Raw genomic sequence first — 16,650 nt, 5'->3', positions numbered from 1 at the left:
AGTTGCCGGAAAAAAGGGACATGATTGGGAATGTAAAAAGAGATAAAAGAGGAGGTGAAAAAAAAAAAAAAAATGATGTTGCACACATTTTTAAAAACTTTTCTACGTTGTTATGCATATCCCCAGGCAACGCCGGGTGCAAGCAACTTCAGTTCAAAAAAGCACATTAAGGATGTCAGATAAGTGTCCAAAGTTAACTAGTCCTGCTTACTTTTTATTTTTATCTCTCGCCTCAAGGAATGTTTTTCAGTCAAATATCAAGAAATATTTTAATTATCCTTTAAAAAGATAATGACAAAAAACATTTGGGTAATTTTAATTTGTTTGAATTTATTCAATAAGATAACGTAAAATTAATGTCTTTAAAAAAAAAAAAGAAAGCTTATCCATGTTTTAATCTTATACTATTTTGTTTAAAAACTACTTATATTTTATTTATCCCTTGAATTAATTATTTAAATTATATATAACATTAATGTTTTTTTAATATTATCTATACGATGTAAGCGGCCCCATGTTTTTTCTTTCGAATTTTCTGTTTCTGATCATCATAATGATGATGATGATGTCTACTGCTAATTCTTGTCGCTTGTATAGTTTAGTTTTATCCCGCAAAATACCAGTGGAATCACTATTTTAGTTTAAGTTTTTTACATCTAAAACAAAACGAAAAAATACATAAGGGATATTTATTTATTTATTTATTTTCTGTTCCTAGAATCAAATCGAATAGAAAAAATCTTTAAAAAAAACAAAAATTACAGCAAATTTAAACATATTTTGAATCTGGACGAAGTTTAAATGCGCTCCGAAAGAAGATCAAGAAAAGGTGAGGAATAAAGAAAAATAACTACAGATTGGAATTTAATTTAAGAGAAATTTAATTTTATTATTTATGATTTTAATTTTATTTTACAGCGAACGACTTTAAATATACGATGTCAAGTGGTTAGGGAGAAATCACGAAATGGAACACCAATCTCTCCCACAAAAGCTGAGAAAGTTTCACTTCTCTTGTGGAAAAGTCAAAGTGGATTTCTGTTTAGATTTGATCTTTTTAATTTGTTTATAAAAACTTGAAATCCGAGTATTTCGATTAAATTAAATAATGTAAAAATGTTTTTAAACAGAGTAAAACTTACAGGAAAAGGTTCTTAAAAAGTAAATATTGAAATGTGTTGCGCGGAGAATCAATGTGTTGTTTTAAAGTTAATCAGATTTATAATAGAATAAAATCGATTCTTAATAGAAAATTGGAAAAATTTATTTTCCTAAGTTGAACCAAATTTCGATCTTTATTGTTTTTATTTTTTTTTTATTTATATGTATCATATCATTTATATACATTATATATAAATGATTAAAATAATCGATTTTAATCTTATTCTTAATTATAACCCCTTGCATTTGAAATATTCACTTTAAAAATAATTCTTTGGTTAGATGGATGGTTTCGTTTTTGTTTTTATGTATTATAACGGATTAATATTCTGAGGTTATTTGTTGACAACGTTTCAGCCGAGGTAACCTCCGATTTTCTTCAAATGCATATTTATTTATTCATTTATTTATATTCCAAACTTGGTAATCTTTAGGTATCGAACTTGGAAATGTTTAACTTGAAGATCTGGACGCAATTTCAAACTGCATTGACGAGTTTAGATTAATTTAATGTAGTTTTGTTCTAGTCTTCGATTTGGAAACATTAACATTTTTTTTACAATTTAAACATTTTTTTCGTGCTTATACACTTATGTTACGCGCTAGTTTTTTAATTTTCAAATTAAATTCAAGTTTTACGATATCATTTTTTATTAAATTGTTAAGTAAAAGTACAGAATAATTACAAAAGACCCTCCCCTCTCCATGCTGAGAATGGCTTTCTAAATAGTGTTATAATAACTGTTATTATTTCAGCACGGTAACATAAGTGCGTGCGTAGCGTAAGTACCTATTTTTTTTTTAAATTTTTTTTATTTTTAAGATTTAAGAATCATTGTTACTGATGCTGTCTCCATTTTAAATTGCGATGTTCACTTTTTTTGTATGTTTTTGACTTCTACAGAATTATTTTATTTTATTTTTTAACCCCAATCTAATCCTAAACTAAGTTTTAGGTTTAGTTCGGCAAAAGTCGTTTTGATTCGATTTAAATTCTGTAGAATCATGAAAATGTTAATGTTATCCAGTCATTAAACTCATTTCTATTCCTGTCACATAAATCATCTAGATTTCATTCTTTCGGCATTGTTACTAAACAACTTATTACAATTTTTATTTGTTTATTTTACTTAAAACAATATTTTAGTTAAAAAAAAACAAAACAAGTTATAACAAATTCTGTGCATTGTTAACGTGACATGCCGAAATGAAAACTCGTTCAGAAAAATATAGTCGTCATCTTTATAAAAAAAATCAAGAGGCTAGCTAAGGGAGACAATAAGTCAAGTTTATAGCTGTCATTTACTCCAAAAATTATGACCGTGGCTTATCGACAATCGTGTACCTCTTTCTCTGTTTATTTATAAAGATAATAACTATATTTTTCTGATCTAGTCTTCATTTCGGCGACCTGCACGATAAATTTTCGTATAACTTAATGTTTTTAACGTTATTTGTAATATACTAACACATGATTTAAAATAAAAATAAATGGTTAATTTCTCTCCCTTTTAAAACGTTACATATTTCGCGTTCGAAAATGAGTGATCATGACTTGGAAGTGAGTAATCATTTTACATTAAATGTACACGCGAAAGTGATTCTTCCAAAGTTTAATATATGATGGTACTTACTTCTACAAAACTTAAATCGAACCCCCCCTTTTTTTTTTTTTAACCTAACCCTAAACGAAGTTTTAGGCTTGGTTTGGTAAAAGTTTGCTTGGTTCGGTTCAAATTCTGTGGAAGCACAAAGTTTTTTTCTTTTTCTTTTCTTTCTTTTTTTTTTTTTTTTTAACCATTTACTTTTCATGATGTTTCCATGTAATCTCCCTAAAACAGTAGAATCTCATTTTTATTTTAAAAGAAATTAGCACAGAGAATGCAGGGATTGTAGGCTCCAACCAAAAATAAGTCTTGGAGAATATCGAAACGGATTTCACTGTCACTTAAAATAATGATTTTGGAGAAAAAAATCCTCCAAACATTTTTAAACTAACGTGGCAATTTTTAAGTTTTCATGTTATTCATGTATCTCTGTATTAACTATTGACGTATTTTCTACCCCGCTACCCGTGATTTAAAAAAAAAAAAAAAAAAATTCGGGGGAATATTTTGTTGAGGTTTTAATTGTTTTTTTTTTTTTTTGTTTACTGACAATTATTAATATCAACACGACGTTGCCTAGGAGTCTTTACTTTCATTTTTGTTTCTAGGTACGTGCAAAATGAATGCTGATGCTCAAAATGAATAAATATTTTGACCCCTCCGTTTACTTAAAAATTAACCAAAAATCAGGAAATTAACCAATTTTAATGAAATTTTCAGTATTATTAAATAATGATCACAAAATATATTGAGCCCATTATTTTTATTTAAATCTTAGTGAAAATGTATTATTTTGTTTAAAAACAAAAATACCTTTACTAAAGTTATGGTTTTCAATAGTAAAAAAAATGAATTTATTTGTGCTTTTTTTATGAAAATAAAACATCGTAAAATATAACAATTAAAAAAAAAATTAATTTTTACAGGAAAATTACGATAAAAACCCCTAAAGTCTGTATTAATGAATTCGATATAACTCGAAGAAAAATTAATTTCTCGAATTACCGATATTATCATTGAATTAAGCATTATTTGTTTAATATTTTCACACAAAAAATTATAATAGCAATCGCATAATTTTTATATGTAAGATTTTACTATTTTCCTTGCTTAACTGAATGTTAAACTTTCAGCGTAACATAATTTTTATATAATATTGAACAATAATTTAAAAAAAAAGTTTCATTTAAAAACAGGAATATAGAAAAATAATTAAATTAAAAAATAGTAAAAATTATACAAACGTTCAGAATAGAAATGTACGATTGCATTTCTAGGGGGGGGGCGGTTAGCATCCCCCTTCCTCCCTTTTAATTACATGACGTCATTTTCAGTCTTTCGACTGGCTGAAATTTTAGGCTTTCGTATATTCCGTGTTTACAAAACTTTTGTTGCGTTTTGCAAACGGCAGAATCACTCGGTTCTTGGCTAATTAATTTATGTTTTGTACAAGCAAGGTTTTTTTCTTTTTAATTCAGTATCTTACGACTTTACTAATTATCTTTGAAATAGACCCACAAAACTAATATTTATCTTTTAAAGAATTTTTACAATGAATTTATTTAACTTCAAAATTTAGCTGAATTGTTTAGCTCGCCGTGAAAACATTTTTCATAACTTTTTTTTTTCACGTGTACAAATATTTTTTTCCTTTTGGAAATTAAGTTTAGGTTTTAATCTTTAAAATGCAATCAAAAAGTAGTTGGAAACCTACAAAAAATTATGATAAATTGGCTTTCAAAACTAACCCCCCCCCCTCCCCTATCTTTATCTGACCATTTTTGCCCGTATGTTTTTGTTTCTCTTTATTTTTTAAACCAAATTGTTATCTTGATTGATTTTGAACTAAATTTTATTATGGTTTATTGTTTAGTCATAAAATTATTTGGTCATTAAATTGAACCAAATTGTTATAAAACTAAAACTAAGATATTGTGTATATACTACTAAGTTGCCCGGCATTGCCCGGTCATAAAATATGCTTAAAGTGATATTTTCATTAATGCAGATTTTGTATTTATTATTATACTAGCAGTTCAGCCTGGCTTTGCTTGGGCATTATGTACTGTTCATAACTTTATGTGCATATGTATATATATATATTAAAAAGTTTGACTCGTATACAGGTAACCTTCATCTAAAATTTCAAGTGTTTAGACCCAAAATTGTCAGAGGAGTTTAGTAGAGTTTACAAAAGTCAACTCTTTCAACCTTGACCTCTTGGCAGCCAAATTTTCGCCCAAAAACTGATTAAAAAGCTTGCTACATGTCTGAATACCCTTTATATAAATTTTCAAATGTTTAGACCCAAAATTTGCTGAATAGTTTACTAGAGACCGCAAAGGTAAAATCTTTTGAACTTTGACCCCTTGGCAGCCAAATTTTCAGCCAAAAACCCATTAAAAAGCTTGCCCTATGTCTGAATACACTTGATGTAAAATGTCAAATGTCTAAACCAAAAATTAGTTGAGTAATTTGGTAGAGACCGCTGAGGTCAAATTTTTTAAAACTTTGACCCCAATGTTGACCCCCTTAACACTTATTATTTTGGGCTCAAATCAAATTCAAAAGTTTGATCCATGTCCAAGTAAGCTATATCTAAAATTTCAAGTGTTTAGACCCAAAATTGGCAGAGCAGTTTGATAGAGTTTTCAAAGGCCAAATCGTTGAACTTTGACCCCTTGACAGGCAAATGTTTGGCCGAAAACCGATTAAAAAGATTTTCCTAAATCTCAATACTCTTTGTCAAATCTCGAGTCTGTAGACTGAGAATTGACAAGAGTAGTTTTGTAGGGAAATGTACACACACACACACACACACACACACACACACACACACAATTTCACTTTTCTAAATATACTAGCATGGGTACCCGACGTTGCCTGGGTTGACATGAAGTTCTGTTTGGAACACACCTGCTATACTAATAATTTTCATCATGGGCAACGTGGATACCCCCACAACAATTTCAAAAATAAAAGAACGGATAAAAATATTGCCCCAAAAAATAAGTATGTGATACTCTCTCCACCAGATATTTCGACTGAAGGGATACAAAGAGAAGGATATTGAGCACTGGAAAGACTCCCCCCCCCTCCAAAAAATATAATTAAAAATAAATCATTACAACTTTTGTTTCAATAAAAATAGCAGCGAATGCCCGTCACAAAAAAAAAAAAAATTAGCCAAGTAGGCAGAACCCCTAATAAAATGAAGATCTACCAAAAATTAATTCCAAAAACAAATGAAATTTTTTGTCATTGTAATCCCCCCCCCCCCTATGTAATTTGTCTTTGTCATATTTTGGGGTTCGGTTTGTTTATGGAATTGTTAGGTGAAAGTACAGAGTAGTCTCATAAAAATTAATTAAATTTACTGTTATTTTATGTTTTAAATGTAATTCCCCCCCACCACCACCACATAAAACAAAAAAACAAATTGTATTTGTCATGTTTTGTCCCTCCCTCTCGATCGCCAAACTTGAAAAGATGCTAGAGGTGACATGTCTTGTTGAACACTTTGTGGCCAAAATGTTGGTGCTCATTTTATGTTAAATTAATATGGAAAAATGATCCCCCACTCTAAAATGTTAATTTTCTTTCTTTTCAAAATTTCTTACATATTATTTATAAAGGCTATTTAAACATATTAGGTCAAAAAAGTAGATCTTTATTTTTTTTAGGTGGGTCACATCGTAAAAAATTTACCGATTTCTGTATAGCTGTTTATAGAATAATGAAAACAAACACATGAAATCTTTTCTTCAGTTTTTTGTAAGTGCTTTTTTTTTTTTTTTGAATATTTAAAACAACAATAAAAGCCAAACATTTTTCTAGCTACTCGGAATTATTTTTCAAGCTAGAAATTTATTGAGATTATTTTATTAGGTGATAGTTTTTATTTTTTGCCTATGTTCCGAGGGGGCAAATAATTCTAAACAAAGATTTTTAAAAATCGATGTTGGAATAATAATTCCAAATCAATTTAATTAAATATGTTATCAATATAATTATTGTTTAAAATTTATTAAATAACGATTTTAAATAGAACACTTATAACAATTCTCTCACTAGAAACATTAACTAAGATACCTCTATTTAATAAAATCGCTTTTTCTTAATGTAATATGCAAATTAGATAATCTCTTTATTGTATCTAGTTTGCAAGAATCATGCTATATATAGAAATAAATGAGAGTAAAGTAAGGAACCTTTTTTTTTTTTTTTACACAGTGGTTACCACTTATCAAGGCCCGGAAGCCACTCAGGGATAAGGGTTATTGCAAGTACATTACGTTAGTGTGGAGATTTGATGAAGTGTTTACTTAAGGGGGCGGTTCATTAGGAATTTGTTAACGTTGGACTTGAACACATCCAAGTTGTAGTCAGGTGGGAAGCAGGCAGACGGAACAGAGTTCCACAAGCATGCAGTTCTAAGAAAGAAGCTTTGTTCATGGAATCCACGTTTTGATTTAGGCACAGATAAAGAGTGGGGGAAATTTTTCACAGTGGATTCAGCTAGACGGGTGTTTTTCGTGAAAGATTGGCGAGGGGGGACCAGAGATTGGAGTTTAGACGAGCACCTGCCATGGCAACGTCTCTTTTGTGGGAGAGAGGTTGCAGGGTAGAGTAAAGGGCATCCCCCACTAAGCCACAAAGTCTATTTTGTACTCTGTCAAGGCAGGATAGGCTATTTTTAGCAGCTCCTGCCCAGATATGGCAACAGTATTCCATCCTTGAACGTACTTGGCTTTTATATAGATAGAGAATTGCATCAGTAGTGAGATATCTTCTGGAGCGGTAGAAGGATCCCACCATCTTTCTTTTGTATATATTAATCAAATTGTGAACAAACAAACAAACAGACAGGAATACAAATTTATATATATAGATAGATTATATTGGACCCAATATATAGCAATGATTTAGAAGTTAAAAATAAAAATGACTTGTGCGCCACCACCGAGAATCAAAACACGATTTACTTTTTCCTGGTCTATGAAGACATATTTGTTGCAAGGCTAAAAATTAAAACACGAACTAATAGTTATTACGTTACGCATGCATATTTGTAATGCCGTTATTCAACCTTCACCTGGCAAATTCTATTTTTTTTAATTTTCACACTTTTGCACCGATTTTCCCTGACTAAAACCCAAATATAAAGTTTTGCATGGGTTCAAATAACCTATATATTAAGTTTCATGTCGGTAGACCAAAGACTGACAGGAGTTTGGTAGGAAAATTTTTTAAAACAAACATATATATATATATATATATATATATATATATATATATATATATATATATATACATATACATAAATATATATAGAAAGAGATTTGTATTTACTATAACCTCTTTATGTAAATATTATGCAAGTATAGATCATGTAGAATATCTGCATGAATATAATTACACTGAAAATGATCATCCCATAAGAAAACTGAAAAAACTAATAGGGATTTAATTAAAATAAATGTTTAAAAGAATATGCAAATTATCTAGATCTTTTGCAGATGAATGAAATTCCACAACCCATATATAACAAAGCTGTATTTTCTTTTTAAATAAATATAAAAAAAGGGTTTTTAATATGAATATCAATACACAAAAAAAAAAATTATAGGAGTACTGATTTTAACTTTCTAAAATAAATGATGGAATTTGTAAACACATTGAAACTAAGGTTAATCTTTGGTCAGCAGCACTTTTGTATCTGCTATTGTCTGCCACCAATCACATTTGTCTTATGTGATTTAAATTAACCAATCAATGGCATTCATTTGAAATTGAAAAAAAAATCCCCTGATTTGAATATTAAACAAATTAAAACCAATGTTTATTTTTACGTCTACTCTGAATATTTGCCAAATTTATAATATTTTTCTTTTCAGTTTATTTTTTATTTTTTTACTATTAAAAAATATAATTATCATTAAAGTGTAGTACCTGTTCTGATACTGTACTTTACCTTTTCTGTCCTCGATCAGTGAAGGAAAAATCCTTTTAAGCTAAGACAATTTTTGTTTCAATTCAGAGTGCCCATTTTGAAGGAGCTAGATTTTCCCTATAAAGTTTAATTTGAAAAATAAAAATAAACAAACAAAAAAAAATTGTAAAATTGGCAAATATTTAAGTTGAGGGCCGAATTAAACACAAGCTTGGTTTTTAATGTGAGAAAAATCTGTCTCCACAGAAAGGAGCACTTTAAATTGGGACAAAAGTTAAAACAAAATAAATTATAGTATCAGAACAGATACTACACGTTAAAGTTAATTTTATATTGAAAAGTGCAAAAAGCACAAATAAACTGAAAATAAAAAATATTTTAAAATCAGAAAATATATAACAAAAACATCAATTTTATTCATTAAATATTCAAAGCAAACAAATTGTCTTTAATTTCAAATGGTTTCATTCATTAGTTAATTTGAATAATATAAATAATGCTGTCTGTGTTTGGTTTGTTTTTGGAGATGAAAGGAAATTTTTTTTTTTGAGCCCTCCACCCCCAACGCCATTAAGCATTAATCCAAATACTAACCCTAAGTCTGGGGTGGCAATATATATATATATATATATATATATATATATATATATATATAAAATGACACTGTGTGTTATTGAATCAAGTTATCATCTCTTGTCAATAAAAGGTTATAGTTACTTTATGACCTTAAAATACAAAAGAGTCCAAAATTGTGTAATTATTAAAGTTATGTTGATACAAGAAATACCCTCACCCACCAACACAATAAATTTTCATGCAATTTATTTTATTTATACTACAACTAAATACTGGAAACCTTGACAACTATTTTTTTACAAGGATTTTTTTTCAATTCATATCTGTGTTTTTATTTTGAAACTTTATGAAATCTGTTTTTTAATTGTGATTATAATTTCTAATTTTGTTCATTCAAATCTATGTGAAAGGGCTAAATGTCAAGAAACCTTAAAGGAAAAAATCACAAGGAAAAGTGTTTTTATTGCTTTGTTATGTCATCAATTAAAACAGATTAATAGTAGATGATGTCACAAAATGATGACCATCCATCAAACTAAAAGAGAATAGGGAAGAAATCCTATATGATGTTTCATCTAGATAAAACCATGCTCGTAATCAATAACTATTGATCATCAAGGCTGCTGCTTTCAAACAAACATACACCATGAGGGGAGGTCAAATGTACTACTAAAATTCTATTGCTGCTGCTATCTTGCTTATCACCATGCACACTTTTACTCTGTATATGAATATTTTAGATGGTGGGAGGGAGGACGAATGACAAGAGAAATTGTGTGAGAAGTGGATAATATAAATTATAAAGAGAGGATCTATTATGACATCACTAGAGAGTATCATAAATATTTGGAAATTCAAAAATGGGACATTCTATACTAGGTACAGGCAATAATAGTGGAAAAAAGATAGTTTTGAAAGCTGGTTTATCATATTTTTTGTAAGTTTCTGACTACTTTTTTGTTGTATTTGAAAGATCAAAGCCTAAAGTTAATTTCCAAAAGGAAAAAAAAAATATTTGTATGCATGAAAAAAAAGTTATAATGAAAAATTTTTTCACGGCGACATTCAGAAACTGACAAGTTCAGTTAAAGTTTCAAGTTAAATAAATTCATTGTAAAAATCCCTTGAAAGATAAATATTAGTTTTCTGGGTCTATTTCAAAGATAATTAGTAAAATCTTAAGATATTGAATTGAATAAAAAAACACGCACACACCTTATTTGTACAAAAATAGCTTAATTAGCCCCCAAAGGCGAGAAATTCTGGCTTTTCACAAACAAAAACAAACAAAACCGTCTAAGAATGCGTTCTATGGAAGCCAAAAATGTCAGAAAGTCAAAGGGATGTCAGAAAATGACGTCTGGTAGTTGGAGGGAGGTAGAGAGTGCTGGTTTTCTTTCTTTTTTTTTCCAGCCATGCATCCATACATTCCTATCGTGTATATTTGTATAATTTTTACCATTTTTTAATTTAAATATTTTTTTCAACTTTTTTTATTTTTCAAGGTTATAAAAATTATGTTAAGCTGAAAGTTACACATTCATTCAGGCAAGGAAAATATTAGAATCTTACAAATAAAAATTATGTGAAAAATATAATCTAAAAAAGCATTAAAAGAAGTATTTTTTGCAATTGTAATTTTTTGTGTGAAAATATTAAATAAACAATATTTAATTCATTGATAATATCAATAGTTTGAGAAGTCAATTTTTCTTCAAGTTATATTGACAGACTTTAGGAGCTTTTTTCGTAATGTTCCTGAAAAAAATTAATTTTTCTTTTTTTTATTGTTACAATTTACAATGCTTTATTTTCATAAAAACGCAAAAATAAATTCATTTTTCTTTTTTTACTACTGAAAACCATAATTTTAGTAGAGGTGATTTTATTTAAACAAAATAATACATTTCCACTAAGATTCAAATAAAAAATAATGGGTTCATTATATTCCGTGATCATTATTTGATAAATAATGTAAATGTCATTAAAATTGGTTAATTTCCTGATATTTGATGAATTTTTAAGTAAAGGGAGGAGTCAAAATGTCTACACATTTTGAGCATCGGCTGTTCATTTTGCATGTACCTATTCTATACCAAATCATCAAAGTCTGAAACCACTCCCTTCATATTTTTCATTTTTATTTTAACACTATTTTTTTTTTTTTTTTTTTTTTTTTTACTAAAAGGCTTTAGCTAAAAGGAATGTGCAGTATCAGAACCATTGGGTTACTAGAACCCTATTTTTTATTTTCTTTGGTTTGCTTTTTTAGATTATGATCGATTATGTGTAGTTTTAAGAGGGTTTTATAGGCTGGGAGCTTGCCACTCAGACTTTGTGTTAGCAACAGAGTTCAGGAATCATTTTAGATTAATGGTACAACACATTCAAGGGAAGGCATTTTTAGGGGTTGGTCTTATTATTTAAGTCAGTGGTAGGGCAAATGTTTTATACTAACTTTTCTGCTTGAAAAATATAAAAAATAGTGTTAAGATTTTTATCACGTTATTTGCTCAAAAATCTTAAAATATATCATGGAAATTATTATTTATTAATGCATGTGAAAAGCTTTTCATTTCCGAACAAAGTTGTAATATTTTGAGGACTTAAAATGCTTTGGTTTTAAAGTATAGCTATTTAGTAGAACCACCTTGAAATCTGTGATTATCAAAAATGTTTTTCAATCTGGATATTGCTGCTGAAAGGTTGTTTGAGTTATTCATCTCATACATTTTTAATTTCAAAGTTTTTCCTTTTAATGTTATGTTAGTGATTAGTTCACCCATAAATTTTATTTGTTCCCCACACTTTTGGCTAATTTTTTTTTGTTCTCAGCATATTCCAATTTTTTTTTTTCATGTTTGAAGATTTATTATCAACCAAATCTGAGACAATCAAGCTGTAATTTAATATTTTTAGTTAATATTCTTACTTGAAGAAACTTCTTTATGTTTTTAACTTTGCCACTTATAGCAATTTTAATTAAGTTTTTTTTTTTTTAAATTTTGTTTTAACTCTGCAGTGTGTACTTTTGTGTCTCATGTAATCATAATTAAAACTCTTTTTTTTATTTTTATTTTATGAAGACAATCTTTGTATCAATGCAATTGCTTGCAGTGAAAACAGTTTTAGGAGACAACTTAATGAATTCATTTTCATTTTACAGATGTTCAGTATCATTTGAATTTTGGTGAACTAAAACATTGGCAAGTGTCTGCGATATTTTGAAGCATCAAACCAAGTTCATTCTCTAGTTTTTAAAGAACCCTTCTGATTTCTGTATCCATATTCAATACTAACGCATGTGCAGAGATTAAGCATTTAAAATTGTTAGTGTTCAAGGCTGATAATTTGAAATCATTGAAGTGTTTGTTAATTCCATTAGTGAAAGTAGTGTAGTCGTTGTCTTTTTTTCCTTGTGAGATTTATACATTGTCACCTTTTTATGAAAAGGATGTTTTAAGGGTAAACAATTTAGTTAATACTTGTGACCTTTCAACAAATGTAAGGTTGTTGAATTTTGTATATTTAATCATAATCAATTTTTTTAATGGCAAACAAAACCACCAAATGGTTCAAAGTAGCAATTGAAGCACATGTTCCCACATCGAAATTCTATAGCAAACTCCACCCTCCTCGATGGTTTACTTCTACTTGTGCAGTTGCCATTGCTCAAAGGCAGCATACATACTAGTAATACACACGGACGAAAAAAACGCTTTGGATAATTACAGATTTCAAGGTAGTTCTACTAAAATAGCCATATTTTTCAAACCAAAGCACTCAAGTCTTCAAATTACTACTGTTTTGTTCGGAAATGAATATACTTTCAAATGAATTAATAAATATGAATTTACATTATATATTTTAAGAGTTTTAAGCAAATAAAGTGATAAAAATGTGAACGGCATAAAATGGCGTTTTCGGTAAGGTTTTATAATGACCCTCCCTGTTTTCTAAAGGCCCATACTATGATTGTATGAAGAATTTCGTTATGAAATTTGGAAACCAATCAGAAGAGGTGTTAATCTTAATACTGTCAAGTGTCTGAAATATTTTTGACCATTTCTTTTTTGTTGTATTAAAAAATAAGACTTTAATATGACGAGTATCGAACATTTTTAAAAAAAAAATTCATCGGACACCCACTAGTAAATAAATCATTCTTTTTACTATCTTTATCAATTAAAAGTATTATTTTATGTTGAGTAGGACCGTGGTAATTGATAATAATTTAAAAGGACCTACCTGAAAAAAATGTTTATTTTTCGAGTTTGGTCAAATTAAGTTAGTATTAGTAGCAGCAGCACTGCAGCAGTTGTAGTATTAGTCATAGCACAGTATAAACAACATGCGTTCAATTTTTATTCACAAACGAATTAAGAAAAACATGAAAATATGAATATAAATGTTCTGATATGTTTAATTAGAGAATGTTATCAGAATAACATTAGTTTAGTACTATTCGGTTTTCAGAATGTATAATAACAACAATCCCAACCAATTTGGCATTATGAATCCATTATAATTTCTCACATTTCTGGTCAAATTTAAAAACATGGTTTAAAAAAACAAAGTAAACTTTTGTAGATATATAGCTTGCATGCCACCTGAATGATCTGCTCACAGAGATAGTTGAAGAGAACAAGTCAGGGGAATCCAAGAAAAATTCTTAACCTAATTAATTGATCTTGAAAGTTCCAATTTGTGTTCCTACTTTCTAGTAAAGTAGTTAATCCTAATCTTTCCAACCTTTCGTTGTAATCTTTTACTCTTTTCATTAGTTTTGTCACTGTTCTTTGGATGTATTACATTTCAATTTCCATATCCAGACACTGGAGTAGAGTTTTTCAGGCAATTCTATTGATTTAATTTTTTTGTATAAATTTTTGGCATAAATATAAATCTCTTTTTGCTTATTTCTTTTCAGGATGAATTCTTCCACTTGTTTCTATGTGACATTGCATCCGATGGGAGAAATCTTAGTAAAAATGAAAATTCTAACTGGAACTACCGACATCAAATAACACTTTCTCAACTTGATGTGAGTAATATTTAGCTTTATTTAATCAAACATTTTGTTCATATTTTAATTGGTAAATTTATGCATTATCACCCCCTACCCCAATAGAATATACTTTTTTTTTTTTTTTAAAGGCAATTATGTGTAAACTGCTTAAAAACTTTACTGAACAAAGAAAAAAAGTATTTTAAACTTGAGGGAGGATCAGTTTACGAATTTAATGTTAAAATGATCCTTTATTTCCGTGCTTATTTTTTTTTAGATATTTTACTAAATATTTTATCACATATCATACATAATAGCCTTAAAAAAATTTTTTTTAAAATTAATGATATTACTTATGGCAAAAAAAATTAAAGAATCGTTTGAAAATGAGATATCAATTTACAATTACATTTATATATGAAACTGATCTCCCACTCTAAATTTTAATATTTTTCAATGTTAATCAGAGTATTCATACATAATTGCCCCCAAAATAGAATCTAATTGGATAAGGGGGGTGTTAATCTATAATAATACCTTTTAATTAATATTTTATCCACTTTATTCATTTTTTAATTTTTACCTTTCATATTTATGTATCATTAATGCAATTGTTCAAGTTATTAATCAGCAATAAATTGAAAAATAAAGCAAATGTAGTGTAGTACTAATTAGAGGGTTTTCAAATCTGAAAGACTGCCTTAAAACGAAAACATGTACAACTTTGTTTTTGGTTGTAACAAAGTTTACTTTTTTTTTTTTATTGATGATTTATTCATGTCTCAGTTGAGAAGCTGCTCTGTGCTACTGTCTGTTGGCCAGTGTGTGACCTGCTGTCTCAGTAAACTTAGTTGGTGTTCTGCATCTCTCTACTTGGCTTTTTTGTCAAGATCAAAGTGTAATATGTTTTAAACAATTGGGTTGTAAGTAGAATGTGCCCCAGTATGAAAGGGTGAATGCAGTATTATGATGAAAGAAAATACTAGCTAAGAGAAACTTTTGTTTTAGTTCTGGAGTGACGAGGATGACCAACGACCCCCCCTTTTTTCCTCCCCTTTGAGTTGGCCTTGTGCCTAAGTTTTTTGTTCAGTTGGAACTTACTTTGTGATTTTAGCCTGAATAAAAGATTTAATATCTCAAAGTGTTGTATCTGTTCTTCAGATGCTGCACTTTCATTTCTTGTTCTCTTTCAGTGAAGGAACAGTCCTTCACGACTGAGACAATTTTTTATTTTTGTACCTTTTCTCCACGTTAAAAAACGACCCTAGTGTCTAACTCTATCCCATAGGAAGGCATTGTAAATGCGTACTAACTGAACATTTTCTGTTTTTCTATTACACTATGTCATTAATTTACATCATGCATATTTTTCCATATTAGTTTCAATTCCGATAGTTTTGTGAATACGTTTTGTTTATCAAATTTCTAATAACTGATCCCAATTATTTTACAAACCTCTTTTGTTTTTCAGTGTCTGGTAAATGAGGTCATAAATAATCCAAGTTCTAACATAAAATTTAATTTCCGAAATTCCTAACCAAATGCATTTTGATAATTCTTTTAACTTTTTATGACTCTGAATCATCATCAGTAATTTATGTTAAGTTACACGTCTCTCGTCTATCATGTTACACAAAAATATTATTAAAATAAAGGAGTTGTGTTTGAAGGCTATTACATTATACATTATTCTGATAAGTCTCCTCTTAAAGAATCTCTAATTCCTTTAACTCTCCCTACATATATATATTTGAACAATAGACTGCAGATTCAAGCAATTAGATCTTTATTTATTAGTGAATAAATTCATTTTTTATGACAGTCTCATCATCTATTCAGAAAAATAAGTTATACAAACATATCCTGACTTTTCAAAAATGATGACTTCCCCGAAAAAAGTAATTAAAGAAAAAAAAAATTATATTTGTAAACATTTCTATGGGATTATCTTTTCCAATTTTGTATTTATAGACAAAACTAGCACAATATTTAATCTAAGCAGAGACAAAGTATGTTTATCTTTCCCTATATACTTCTACAAAAATGAAGAAATATTTTTCATTGTATAGTTTTATTTTAAATGTTTAATGGATGACATCATCCTTGTTTTAATGAATGATGTGATCCCTTTTTGATGTCATAAAGCATTTTCCTTATACTTTACACTTTTAAGGATGTCATGCAAAAAGGATGCAGTAATTTGCAATTCCATTGAAGTGAATGTTATCCCTCTCTGACATCATAGTGTGCACAGAAACAAACAAACAGACAAAATCTGTAGATTTTTAGTCTTTAGATATAACCAATACTGATCAAGTGGATTGATGATGGGTGGTCTAGTATAA

The 16,650-nt window shown here is 28.6% G+C and overlaps 1 protein-coding gene across 2 annotated transcripts in view; it reads left to right on the top strand.

The window, feature by feature from the left end:
- The window catches only part of LOC145259772 (KAT8 regulatory NSL complex subunit 1-like), a 143,036-nt gene that overhangs the window by 20,799 nt on the left and 105,587 nt on the right, over window positions 1–16,650 (top strand). The window contains exons 1-2 of one of the 2 annotated variants that reach the window (XM_080117516.1): window positions 538–829; window positions 14,228–14,341. The gene's annotated coding sequence lies outside the window, so the exon portion shown is untranslated. Of the gene's footprint in view, window positions 1–537; window positions 830–14,227; window positions 14,342–16,650 lie in introns of those variants that run through there. The other variant, XM_080117517.1, reaches the window with a different exon arrangement.

This window comes from Euprymna scolopes, chromosome 35 (genome assembly GCF_053919585.1).
Source record: "Euprymna scolopes isolate OS-2025 chromosome 35, ASM5391958v1, whole genome shotgun sequence".
Taxonomy (NCBI): Eukaryota; Metazoa; Mollusca; class Cephalopoda; order Sepiida; family Sepiolidae; genus Euprymna; species Euprymna scolopes.
The sequence above is the reverse complement of the archived record's forward strand: the minus strand, read 5'-3'. Positions and strand labels throughout refer to the sequence as shown.